At 39.5% G+C, this 12,741-nt stretch overlaps 1 protein-coding gene across 6 annotated transcripts in view; it reads right to left on the reverse strand.

The window, feature by feature from the left end:
- The window catches only part of ZNF536 (zinc finger protein 536), a 325,798-nt gene that overhangs the window by 301,998 nt on the left and 11,059 nt on the right, over nt 1–12,741 (reverse strand). The window contains exon 1 of one of the 6 annotated variants that reach the window (XM_052685933.1): nt 4,099–4,987. The exons of the other annotated variants lie outside the window; for them this stretch is intronic. The gene's annotated coding sequence lies outside the window, so the exon portion shown is untranslated. Of the gene's footprint in view, nt 1–4,098; nt 4,988–12,741 lie in introns of those variants that run through there. 6 annotated transcript variants of the gene reach the window in all.

The following is a 12,741-nucleotide window of genomic DNA, read 5'->3' on the forward strand; positions in this document are numbered from 1 at the left end:
CTTTCTAACCACTGCAACTTCTCCATACTCAAATCCTCCACTTTCCTCAGCTTTCAGCCTGGATCCCCTTGTGGGGATGAAGTAAGCTCTCTGGAGCTCTACCAAACACCCAGAAGGCAGCACAAGCTGCAGAGATAAGCTATCTTTTAATCAGCCAGTCAATCAGCTCTCTCAACCATCAAGTGATGCAAATGCAGCTCCTGGACCAAAATCCTTGTTTCCCCACTGTGTCAGTCCACCTGATTTGAGAATTTGGTTCCAGACTTTTCCTTTAGATAGCAATAAAAGATACTACCAGAGAATTAAGTACTGTTTATGTCAACACTCTTCTGAATATATTTAAATATAGTAACAGCCATATGTCACATAATGGTCTGACCCTGTGGGTGCCAGGCTCTGAGGACTGCTGAAGATTTTGTGGATGCTAAGGGAACCTTGCACATCAAGTCAGTTTGGAAAAGGAGAGTCTCTTCCTTCAGCACAATCATATCTTCAGAAACTACAAGACCAGAAGTCATGTTTTGGAGAAGCAAGTGTCATCCTGAAGGAGTATGTGTGGATAAACAAGATAAAAAAGGGAGCACTTAAAACATCTCTTGCCCCCAGATGAATACAAGCATGCAGTTCCAAGTTACCTCAAACAGGCCTATACTTTAAGTTCCTTCTTTACGCTCCTTCTGCAACACAAACCAACAAACAGTTTTAAATGGGCAAACAGGGTCTCACCCCAAGATGTACTAGATGTACACAAGTTTAACCCCCTGTCCAGTGGCTACTAGGAGACAAACATAGTAGCTCTAACTTAAGCATTTAGCATTTCACTTAAGGTTTAGACACTAAAGGTTTCAGTGCTGGAGCGTGCTTGTTCTCTTATCCATGTCAACCAAGCTAACAATTCACAAAGAAGGTGATGAAACTACATTGTCATGCTCCACCGGTTCTGGCAGATATTAGTGACTATTACCTTCCCCATCATTTCTTAGCACAAGGAATATTGCACATGAGGTTTTTTTGCCAATAGGCCACAGGCTTTAGACAACATTACTGACTCTTGCAGACTCTTACACCAAAAACAGCCACACAGAGAACCACCAAAATCCACTACTGGAAGAAAAATCATGTTTAATAGCTTCTATCCCATTGCCTCCGTGACTCCATTCCTTCAGTAACTGTCTAACTGATATCTTTCAGCCTCACTCGGACAACAACATGACTGCCTCTTTACCTGAAGCAACTGTTCATAAATCAAATACTGGTTGATGGGAAGCCAGAGTTCTCTTAAAAAGTAAAGCAACGAAGACCGCTCAACCTGACCCTGGTGTCTGAGGATACAATGCAGTTTTGTACCTGTTGGAATGGAGAGTTTTTAAGTCTATATAAGAAAATGCCATTAAAGAAGTTCAACACCAACCTCTTTTCTCCCTGGTGAAATGCTTCAGCTGTTAAGTCTTGCATCATGAGCGTAATCTCAAGTATATCTCTATAGAAATGCAAAAGTCATCTTCCATTGCTAATGTACGCATACAAAGAGTGAAGCCTACTCTAAGGGCTTAGGTCCATCTACTTGCTGACAGCTTCTTTACAATCAGGACATTAAATCAAGTATTTTCAAGAGCAAAATTCTCAAGTGCAGAATCAATTTTGCAAAACTCTGGGGGAGAGTAACAAAGAAGAAACTGCTGCAACAGGTTCTGTGAGCTACAAGGGTGAAACTGAAACTATCTCCTAAGGTTTCAAGACAAGAATCTGCTCTGGTCACAGAGTTGTCTGCAGCTGAACCACTCTGCCCAAAGCCAACAGCTGAGGCGAGGAGAAAACAAGGGGAATCCCTGCTTAGGCCTAACCAGAGCATGAGGGCAAAAACACCGCATGCATCAACACAGGAACATAATGTTGAACAGCAGAGGGACGCGAGGTGAACAACCACCTACAACAACCAATTTGGAAATGGCCAGTGAGTGCAGAAAATGGAGTAGATTGCTCTCTGAAATCATCTGTTCAGTAACATCCCAAAAAGTTAACAACACCTTAGGCTTCTTTTGAATCTTTTGACAAAACAGAAAGCCTTGGCATGCCCACATCTTAAAACATTGTTTCCTGCTCTGGTCTCCTTCTTCCTGTCCAGTCCTTTGTGCAGCCAGCATCTGACAGCAGAAGGATGAGATGGGCAGCTGGCCTGGTGCAAGGGCACCTCCTTCCTTCCCACCGAAGCTACCACCCTGCAAACATACAGCAAAGCATTCCCCCACCTGCACCGATTTGGCCACACCGTGACCCCTACAATTTTTCTAAGCAAATAACTAAAATAAAGACATATTTATATACTTTTCATTCAGTAGAATAACATTTTACAACGGAGTAAAAATCCTTTTATCCACTCAGCAGACACTGAAGCACTGTCTCATCTTCTGAGATGATAATTGCCCCCAGTGCACCCACAGGAGTCATTAGAGGCAAGAGGTGTTCAGTACCTGTAAAAATCACCTTCTAATGCACTGCCCAAGGTCACACTGAAAGTCAGTAAAAGAATCAGGAACTAAGCTTTGTCCAGTGCTTAATCAACAAGTTTAATTTTCAGGTGTCATCCATTTTTTCCTGATATTATGGTCATTCAAGCTCACATTTCACAGATGGACACATTTTGCTCCAGGCATACACTACTTGATCTATTTTAGAAATCAAGCACAAGATCTTTAGATATGGCCAATGTGCATACTCACAATGTGGGATAGTAGTACACAGAGGTCACTGCTGAGCTCAACACCTCTGCTTGTTGGAGAGTCCTTCTGTGGATGCTCTGGGCCCAGAAATGCAAACAGGGTTTACAGGACACCCTAGCCACCCTCCTAGCCCCCCAGGAACTTCTTTTTACTTTTTTTTTTTTTTCTTTTTTAATTATTAATATTAAAATACATGGTCCCAGGACTTAGAGATCAATGCCAAAAGCTTTGAATTAAGGTACTTTAGAGCCAGATGGCATCAGAGTCCTGGGAGCTGTGGGAAATTATGCCAGACAGAATTTGCCCCCGTATCTTGATAATTTATCTAAAACAATATTCTGCTACATAAAATCAACTTTATATTATGTTTTTGTTTATGTATGATAAAAATTTCTACTTTCATCCCCTTACAGATCTAGCAGGAGTCTGATCTTTATTTATTAAGGTGAAATAGATATGATTTAAATGTAGCAGAATTTGAGAAGGTCACTAAGATCCTCACTTAATACAACACCTGATCAGGTAAGTCCATCGAGAAAAGAGAATTATAAGCTCTTTGGCCTCAAGAAGATGCACAATAAAGCTTAATTGCAAAAGCAATGCAAAACAGGCTGAAGTGAGCTGGAAGACAGATACGAATAATTGCCAATTTTTAAAAAGTATTTTGCAGAATGAATTTATGGTTCTTTACAATCACTTCATTACCTCCAAAAGAAATCAGTAGGAAAATTGCAAGGTATCGGTGAACAGAATTGGGTTATTCATCTCCAAGGTAGAAACTCATGTCTTTCTAAGATATCAAACAGGTCATTACACTAGGAGGACGAGAAAGTCAACCTGAAGAACACTGGCTTCCTATGAACATCCATAAGCAAATCCACCACAGTAACATCAGCAGGAATACAAGAGGTGGAAACAACGTACAGAGTTTATGTAAAATTCTGCCTTTGTGCAGTGCACAGCGATGATACATTTCAAATAGCACTGGAAACGAACAGTCTCTGATGGAGTCCTTGTGAGAGACAGAACTAATGTCCTTTCACCTCAACAGACATGCGAACAGGACCATATGTCCAAACTAGAGATTTTCTGAAGGAGAATTCTAAAATATGTTTGGATCATTCATATATAGAATACTTCAGGCTACAATCATTCTCAGCAAGAGATTTTCCTTAATACTTGTCTACATCTGTCAGCTCATGCTGATACATACTGTAGTTCTATTTTTATTGATTTTAAATTTTAACAATGTCACAAGTTAATTCACAGGTCTTTAGAAGAGACCAACAGTAACTAAACTATTCTGACATCTCAACGAACCTGCTTCATCGGAAACAAGAAATGAGTATCACCATTAGTATATTCATAACTCATTTACCATTTTAAGTTGCACGCAGTGGATGTTCTCTTCTACACCTCCTCCTTCCACTGCTTACATTTCCCTCTGTGTGAGCATCTTGATATCTTCCAGACTCATGATTTCATATTGCTATGAGCTTTTCTTTTATTTTTTCTCCTTCCCAGGTAATAGTGGCGATGCACAGCACTTTGCTTTGGAGCCAATTCCACTCCTCATATCGATGCATTGTTTAATTAGGGACGAGTGAAGGAAAATTAAGAGTGCGGAGACAGGATTAACAAAACCAAAGAGTGATGATGCAGAATGTAGACTCAAAAGTGCATTTATAAAATTCCACATTTTAATGAGTAATAGCTGTGCGCTTTTTAAATCATTTTGTAGCTATGGCTTCCAGTCATGAAAATATATGCAATCTCATAAAACGTCTGATATTAGCATGCCTCCTCAAGTGCAAGTGAGTTGTCAATAAGACAATTAAGACAACATCAATAATACACACTGCACGTTATTATCCACTATTTGAAATCTCAGCCTATCCAAAGATCTCTGGAAACAAAGAGTATATCTGACATTGGCAAAAACACTTTCAACAAGAGAAATATGTAATTTGAATGTACGCAAAGGCAGCACTACCTGTAAAGGAAAAAATGAACTGCTTCTAAATGCCGTATAAATAACTCCTGGTAACATAAAATCTGGCTGTATACAAGAAAGTCCTACAATAGAAAATTAGCAATCCTGTGCTTAAATCAATCACTTCTATCACATGATCCAAGTCAATAAAAGTACTGAATAAGTGCTATCATTGACCTTAATCAGCCAACAATTGGCACATGGGGATCAGAAATTCTATTGTGGAAAGCAGTTGTCCCTTGCAAATGTGGGGCTTGGGGAACCACAGACATTCAAACTCCCAATTTTTTTGCCCAAACTAAGCAACGTTTCTAACAAGAGAAAGGGAGGAGAAGTGGCGTTAAATAAACTTCTGGCACGCCTTCCCAGGTGCAAACCTCAACAGTCACACATGCACTGCCATTTCACAGCTGAGAATAACAAGGAAAACAGCCTTCAGTGATTTTGCCTGGTGGAAATACTCTACCTGGAACCAAGGGTGATGAAAATCGAGCTGCACAATGATTAATTTGGGCTTTAATCCCAACGTCCCATTTCATCCACAGTTGCCATTAAGCTCAAAAGGAGAAAGGACTACATAACTGGGACCTAACATTTTTATTTATCTACATCATAAGCTGAATGTGATTTCAGATTGAACAGAATAGATTTCCCTGTAACTAATGGACCAGATATATTCATACAATGTCCTTTTATTGATTTTACTTTCTTCTACCTATTGTTTGCATTCTCCTTCGAAAAACACATAACTGTCATTACACCGTAGATGTCTTTCACAATTATTATATCATTCACTGTTTCTTAAGGAAAAAATACATGCTTTACTGGTATGTGCTTTCTAATGAAAGACTCCCCACTAGCCTAACTGGAGTCTAAATTGTTAGAACATACTGTACATCTTGGGAGAAACAAGCAAATTAGACCCCTTTGGAATTGGTCTGTTTAGTTTTGAAACATGCATCTTTAAAAATTTAATGAGAGAAAGAAACAGCTAAAGGACAGACTTCATTTCAGACACTTTCTAAACAATAAGTCTATTTATATAGCTGATCGCATAACAAACTTCTAGGCACTTTATAGAATGAAAAGCTTTTCGCGCTGCTGAAGTCATACCGCATACAGCTTTCACATTCCAGAAAATAACCGTTCACAAGGACATAGACGCAGGATATATTGAGTATTTTTAACCTTCGCTGTTCTGAAGTTTTATATGGTACCTTAAGCAACCACAAAAATTTTGTCAAAACTCTACTAAGCGTAAGTATTTAAGCAACTTCACGTGTACTGTCATTGTTTACCAATTTTTCGTTTTACTCTCTTCCGTGGTTTATATTTTAATATTTTGTTCCTAAGTTACAATTATGCAAAAAGACGATTTGTTTTGGATGACTATTTGGAATGTTTACAATTATTTAATACAATTTACTTAACTATTTTCAAACCAAATGATGTGTTGAATTAAAGAAGGTTCAACACTCAAATTGCCTTCATATGCTCATTTTTCAGCATACTGCACTGACAGCTGAGGAAAGCACATTTTCATTTGTACGACGTGCGTGGTGCTCCACCAGGTTGCACTGATGAAATATGCGATTTTAGAAGGACAACTTTTCTCATGGAATCAACGTTCAATTTATCTATCATTATGGTAGCTAACAGATGAGTGCAAGCAGAGATTAAAAGTGAAAATGTAAAACCATATTGTTATCTACAAAACATATGCAGAACTTCAACTATAGCTTACGAAGTACGAGGCACCGATTCAACGAACAGATTCAAAGACAATTTCAAATAACCAAATAAGCTTGCACTCGATAGCGGATACCCACATTTACACACATCCAACTTTTGCCAAAACCACCACGACCTCCAGTTTCCAGCTCTGCACCAGAACTAAGCCTAAGGGCAGAAGAAAGGGCTGACATTTATAAAGCAGAAAGCACCCAGGCACAAACACCTTTAGCAGGCCACGGCTTCTAGCAGAATCTAAACCAGGTGCAGCCACTTTCATCAGCCAAGTCTGAGATTATTCCCATGCTACTACGGAGCCCTACAAAAACGTGAATTATCCACGTGCACCAGAGTAGCATTCATCCACACATTTTGCCGCTGCTGGACATCCTTCTTAGGATTTCAGAACTGAACAAGTAATTACCAAAATTCTCCAGCTGATGACTTAAACACATAAAGTCTACTAACTATATTTGGGCATTTATTTATTTGTGCTGTTTCATTTCTCATTTGGAGGGAAACATTTCTCCCAGTCTTACAGATAAGACAAGGAAGAAACTTAGAATTCAAGAAGCGTGCTGGAAAGAACTGTGCTAGGACTTCCATTTCTCCCTTTTGGTTTCTGCACAAATCCGTTCCTTCTGGTTGCACAATCAAAAACAGCCAAAGGAACCACGAAATTATTATCCATTGCTCAGAATGAAACCCATTTTTCAACTGGAGCACACTGAACATTTCTGAGTATCTCTTCAGACATTATTGGAAGCTCAGCCATAACTGAGGTTCCACTGGGCTTTCGTGCTAGTTGTTGTTTTTCTTGTGGGGGGTGGGGGGCTTTTTTTTTTTTCTTTTTTCCCCTCAAAGAAAAAGTACAGAGAACGCTTAAATTCCAGACTTAAGGTAACTGTTCTGGGATAACTTTAATCCTGGGTAATGGAAACAGAGTCACAGCCTCAGAATACCCTATACCAGGATGAAATGTGCAGAAGCAGCCTGGAGAACTTCAGTATCAGTGAAGCCAAGGCTATGCCTTTAATACTCAGTATCTAAACTAAGCCTGAACCAAATTCTGCTTTGTCACAAATAAAACCAGTTCAGAAACTTAATCAAATTTACATCTGTTTAAAACAGCATTTACATTATCACTGTGATATCAGAGCCATTAGGATATGGTCTCTCTGGCTCCTACAGAGAACAGTTGGAAACTGTTCAGCCTACTGTGACACAACATGAGGGACCCTACAAAAATCCAGACTGTGCTACTGAAGGAAGAAGCCCATCAGTCCTCCAGCCTTGTCCATTTTTGTGTACAGGGATTTTTCCAAACAAGATGCCCAGAATGACTGCCGCCATATCCATGAGGATCATGAATCAGCACATGGTCCACACAGGACCAAAGATGACAACTGCTCAGCTGCTTTTGAAGATGAAATCTTAATTCTAATAAACTCAGTGGTAAAATTCCCTATGTCTGACTGGAGCCAAGACTTCTTGTTAGACTATAAAGCCAAGAGGGAAAACAGAGACGTGAGTTTTATTAATCACTCCTCACACACTCCAATGAGGAGCCAGTCTAGTCCTCCCTGTTACTATTAGGGTTCGCATGAGGACAGATATAGGATTCTTCTCACTCACATTAAACCATCCCAAGCACATCTTCCTTTTCTTCCTTCCTTTTCATGGGCAAATGGAAAGCCTGAAAACTGGGGGCTCAGAGTCTAGCTTCACTTGGCTGGTCTGACACACAGAAGAAAATCAACTACAATTTGCTGCATAACCTATGCTGTGCCCCAAGCCGCAGTAGCACTGCATGGTTTCATGTAAGTGACATGTCACAGTCAATAGCAAGAGTGTCAGCTCACTGACAGGCACACAACGTGCGATACCGTCCTCCAGCACCACTCTTCTGCAGCTTCCACCCTTCAGTGAGAGTGTAAACAAGACTCAGCAGCAAAGAGTGCAGAACAGGCATTTTATGGGGTTTGTCAGTGCTGTGATATGCAACTGCTTTGGAAAAGTATTACTGCAACCGAGTGTCAAACATCACTCATGCCTCCACTGCGACTGTGAACATGGTATAGTGCATAAAAAACTAAAGTGCTAGTTAAACTGTGTAACTCCTGAGCAGTGCCCTCCATTAAATGTAATTGCATTATCTGACAAATAATCAATGTTCAGATGACACTCAGGAGTCTTAACTGCTAATCCTGGGCTAAAAGTAGCTGATATTTGCCTTCTTTCTGAAGTTTTATACTGTGCCTGTGCTTCAATATCCGCCCCAAGGGAGTAGCGGCATCACAAATAAGGTCCTGGCTTCCAATGTGATTTTGCTAATAGCGCCATTAGAGAGATGAAGAACATAATCTGGTTTTGGATGAAAGAGGGTGGGCAGAATGACATGGCACCTTGTTTATGTCATTAGTGAGGACATTCAGCAAGTTCGTTTTTCATTCTGTTAAGACTAATTTTCCAATATTTGGTATAGACCTCTTATTTTACTGAGAGTCCCAACAAGAAAGCGTGGTGACTTTGATATCAAGGTCTGCAAAGAGAATTAAAACAGCAAATATGAGTTCAGAACAACACGTGAGAGCGTAAGAGCTATTTTATAACTGCGGATCGCTCTGAGTGCACACCTGCCTGCGTTCTCCCAGGATGCAGTAAAAGATTCTTCTGCCATGCCTTTCTCACCTTCCCTTCCCCTGCAGGGCTCACAAGCCAGACCTCCCAGTGCCAGCAGCCTTTGTGCCATGTTCCAACCCTGGCCAATAGCTGCATGCACTGCCACACTCATTGCCTTGGTGTGGTGCCACAAAGCTCCTTGGAATTATTCTGCCTTCCACACTTCCTTGTCCTGCAGCCATGTTATCTTCTCAGGAAGGGCTTCAGAAGCTCATCTCTGTTAGCTCTGCAGCCACAGTGGGTTGTGAATGATGGGACCAGCCTAGTCGCTCTGGGTGTCTGGAGCAGTTTTGCTATGGAAAGGAGTAGTGTAAGGGTGCCAGGAAAGTCTAAGGGAAAAGAAAAAGCAAAGGAGAAGAGCTCTCTCACTCTTCACAGAAAGCAAGGATCTGTGACATGAGCTTAATTAATGTTTGTGTGAATGCTTTACTTGTTTATATTGAACACTTTTTTTTTTTTTTTAGAATGTAATTCAATACCACAAGGACTCTAAAGAATTATTCCTTTGAACCACACTTTTAAAAACCTACTCCTCCAGCAAATTTAAGAAACACAAGGCCACATGCAACTCTTGAAATCATATGGATTGTTGATGGGAGCAACAGAGATTTAAAAAGTGATAATACTGTTCTTTGAAGGTTTTCAAAACACCATAACACCTACATTCAGCAACATAAATTTCAACTCTTGAACTAACAACTACGACCCAAATTTCAGAGTATTCCACTGCTTTGACTTTTCCTTACTTCAGAGGACATGTCAGCACAGACCTAAGCACATGCTGTAACACTCGGCAGCCAATCTAAGCAAAACTACTAAACATGTGTTTCAACACCACTGATTCCATGCTAATTCAGATGTTACTGCATAAATGCTGTTTATAAGATGAACTCAAGTAGTACAGCGTACAGGTGGAGTCACAGCACTGTAGCGGTAGGTTTCACTAGACAGCTGTAACTGGCATTCTTTACATCTGTGAATGCAACACTTATAATATCTGGTATCAGGACTTGTGAAACAAATGTTAAGAACCACAAGCTATTCAGAGCTGAAGGAACATACGATCTTCCACACAAGCACTAAATAACTCCTGAAAGCTACAGAAACTTTTCTTAAAAACATCTTCCTTATAAATTTAAGCACAAACCCGAGGGGGGAAAAAAAAAAAAACCAACAACAACAAAAAGATGAGACTATTTTGCAGTTTCCTGGTTCTTATCAGATCAGTTTGTCAAACATAAGCAATTTGTTCTTTCTATAAGAACAATTTGTTCTTTCTATAGAATTTGTTCTTTCTATAAGATATCTTCTTATAATTGAGTTATAACACATGCAAACGTACTACAAAATGTACTGTTCAGTAACTCCTATTCACATTAACTTTGTGCACTTGTCAAACCCCACATGTACATGCTTATAGAAGGATTGGGCATCCATGCCTTTGCAAGGAGTTTCATGATGGACTTCAACCATAGAGCAGCAAGCCCTAATAGAATAATAGGTAACTGGGATACCTAATCGAAGGGTTTAAGTGTCGGCAATACTGCTGATAATAGATTAACAAGTTAGAAGAGCCTTCGTCACCTAGATGTCCAGCGATGATTAAACTAAATAAGGGCTGAATATTGTTTAGAATTAATGTTGTTCACATTTAAATACAGATTATCTTCGTAGGATTTTGCATATTGATTGTGCACTGCTGTTAAGTCCTCTTATTTCTATAGAAATAAATGAACCCTACTCAACATAAAAAAGCTGTCCTAGTACTAAATAATGATCACAACAGGGGGCAAATCCTAAATGGAAGTAACTAAAAGGGGACTAAATTGTGCACTCTGTAAGCGGCCGGCCAAGAAACACCTAAGAACCAGAACAGGATACAAATGGCTCCCAAGCCTGGCAGAGGACATGGCTCACCAATACTAAATTCCATTTACTCACATAATGCTTTCTGAACAAATACATAAAAAACAAAAAAAGTCAAGCTCAGAGAAAAGAAAGAGTTTAAGAGGCATCCCTCCTTTACTTTTTAAAAAGATTTCCTATTTCAAATAAGAGAAGATTGTGAAAGGAGAAAAAACTGCCTTCAAAACCAGCATGAAAAGGCATGTGCGATACTCCTCCTCATGTTATCTGCCAGCCCTGTTTCTCCTGACAACATGTTTCCCTAGCACTGTGGCAACCCACAGAGAGACCCTGAGAAAAATGTTTTGTAGTCAACCTCTAGCTCCGGTACATCTACATGGAGCTGCAAGCATGCTGAAAGCCAGTGCTTCTCCTTTAACTTCTGTTCTGTTGGCTGTTGTTTTTTTTGTTTTTTTTGTTTTTGTTTTGTTTTCTTCCTATTTTAGGCAGCTCTACCACTGCCACCAAAGAGAAAGGTGAAACAACTACTGAAACTAAAAAAAAACAAAAAAAGCAACTGGAATAATCAAGGGTATTTTCATTAACAAATCAGAAATTGAGGATTCTGCCTTTCAAAAAGAAAAGCAAACATTTGCTCCAGAATAAATATATTTCAATCAATAATAAAAGTACAATTAGTAAAAGATATATTATGTGTCAGAAGAGCAAGCAACAATAAGAATTGTCTGAGGATGTATTTGTAAATCTGTATTTGTAAAGGAGTAACATAAAAGGGTCTATCACTCCAATAGGTAATATTTTCTTTGACTCAAATATATGAAACACTTCTTCAAAAGCTCAATCTCCCAACAGAAAAATTTCGTCAAAGCAAAGTATGAGCAGAAAAATAGTCCCTGTCTGATTAAAAACATCGATATCTTCTGAAAAAGGTACATGAATAAATGCCATGCAGTTGAAGAATATGCACTAGCCAGGTTGTTAGAGGCATCAGATCTACTTTAGATGTTCTACAGAGGCGAGGAATGAAAACTGTATTACATTACAGACTTTACATGTGTAAATAGTTTTCAAATCTATCTGGTTTTATTAAAAATGTAAATCATTGATCATAATACCTCTGCCAATGTCACAACAGAAGTTGCTTCATCAAATGCAAGTTGTTTCACTTAACGGTGAATGGGAGCTCACTGCAGAAGATGTAATTGCTACATAAGAAGTAAGAGTGTAAAATAGCTCATCAGCAGTAGGCATCTGAAAGAGGCTTGGAAATTGTATTTATAAAAGAGTATCTCTTTGCTTCTGCAATGATGGCTCCAACTAAAAGTTAAATTTGACTGATCCAGCCCACACCTGAAAAACAGGATATAAGTCATAGACAGCTATGGATCCGGTCATTAAAGCATTCATTTAGGTCATCAATTAGTGAACTCAGCAGTGAATTTTCATAAAGCACTGGTAAAGTGTTTTACAAGCTTGGGGTTGTGAAATCCATGACTCCCTAAGACGAAAGCTTTTACTTCTCAAAGGTAACCCATGAGTACCCATTTCTCCCTACTATGAAGAGTTCGTGCTGGCAACTGAAAGGCACAGAAAGTAGTTTGGAAGTCAGGCAGCCTGACAACAGCCTGAGAACAGTGAGAGAAGCTCTGGGTGCTGCTGTCAGATCACTCCGTTATCAGCAGCAGAGGCCCCTGGAAAACTGCACTGCTTCCTCAACAAAGGTTGCAGACATCCCCACAGATGTATCTA

The sequence above is a fragment of the Tympanuchus pallidicinctus genome, unplaced genomic scaffold (genome assembly GCF_026119805.1).
Source record: "Tympanuchus pallidicinctus isolate F22 unplaced genomic scaffold, pur_lepc_1.0 scaffold22, whole genome shotgun sequence".
NCBI classification, from domain to species: domain Eukaryota; kingdom Metazoa; phylum Chordata; class Aves; order Galliformes; family Phasianidae; genus Tympanuchus; species Tympanuchus pallidicinctus.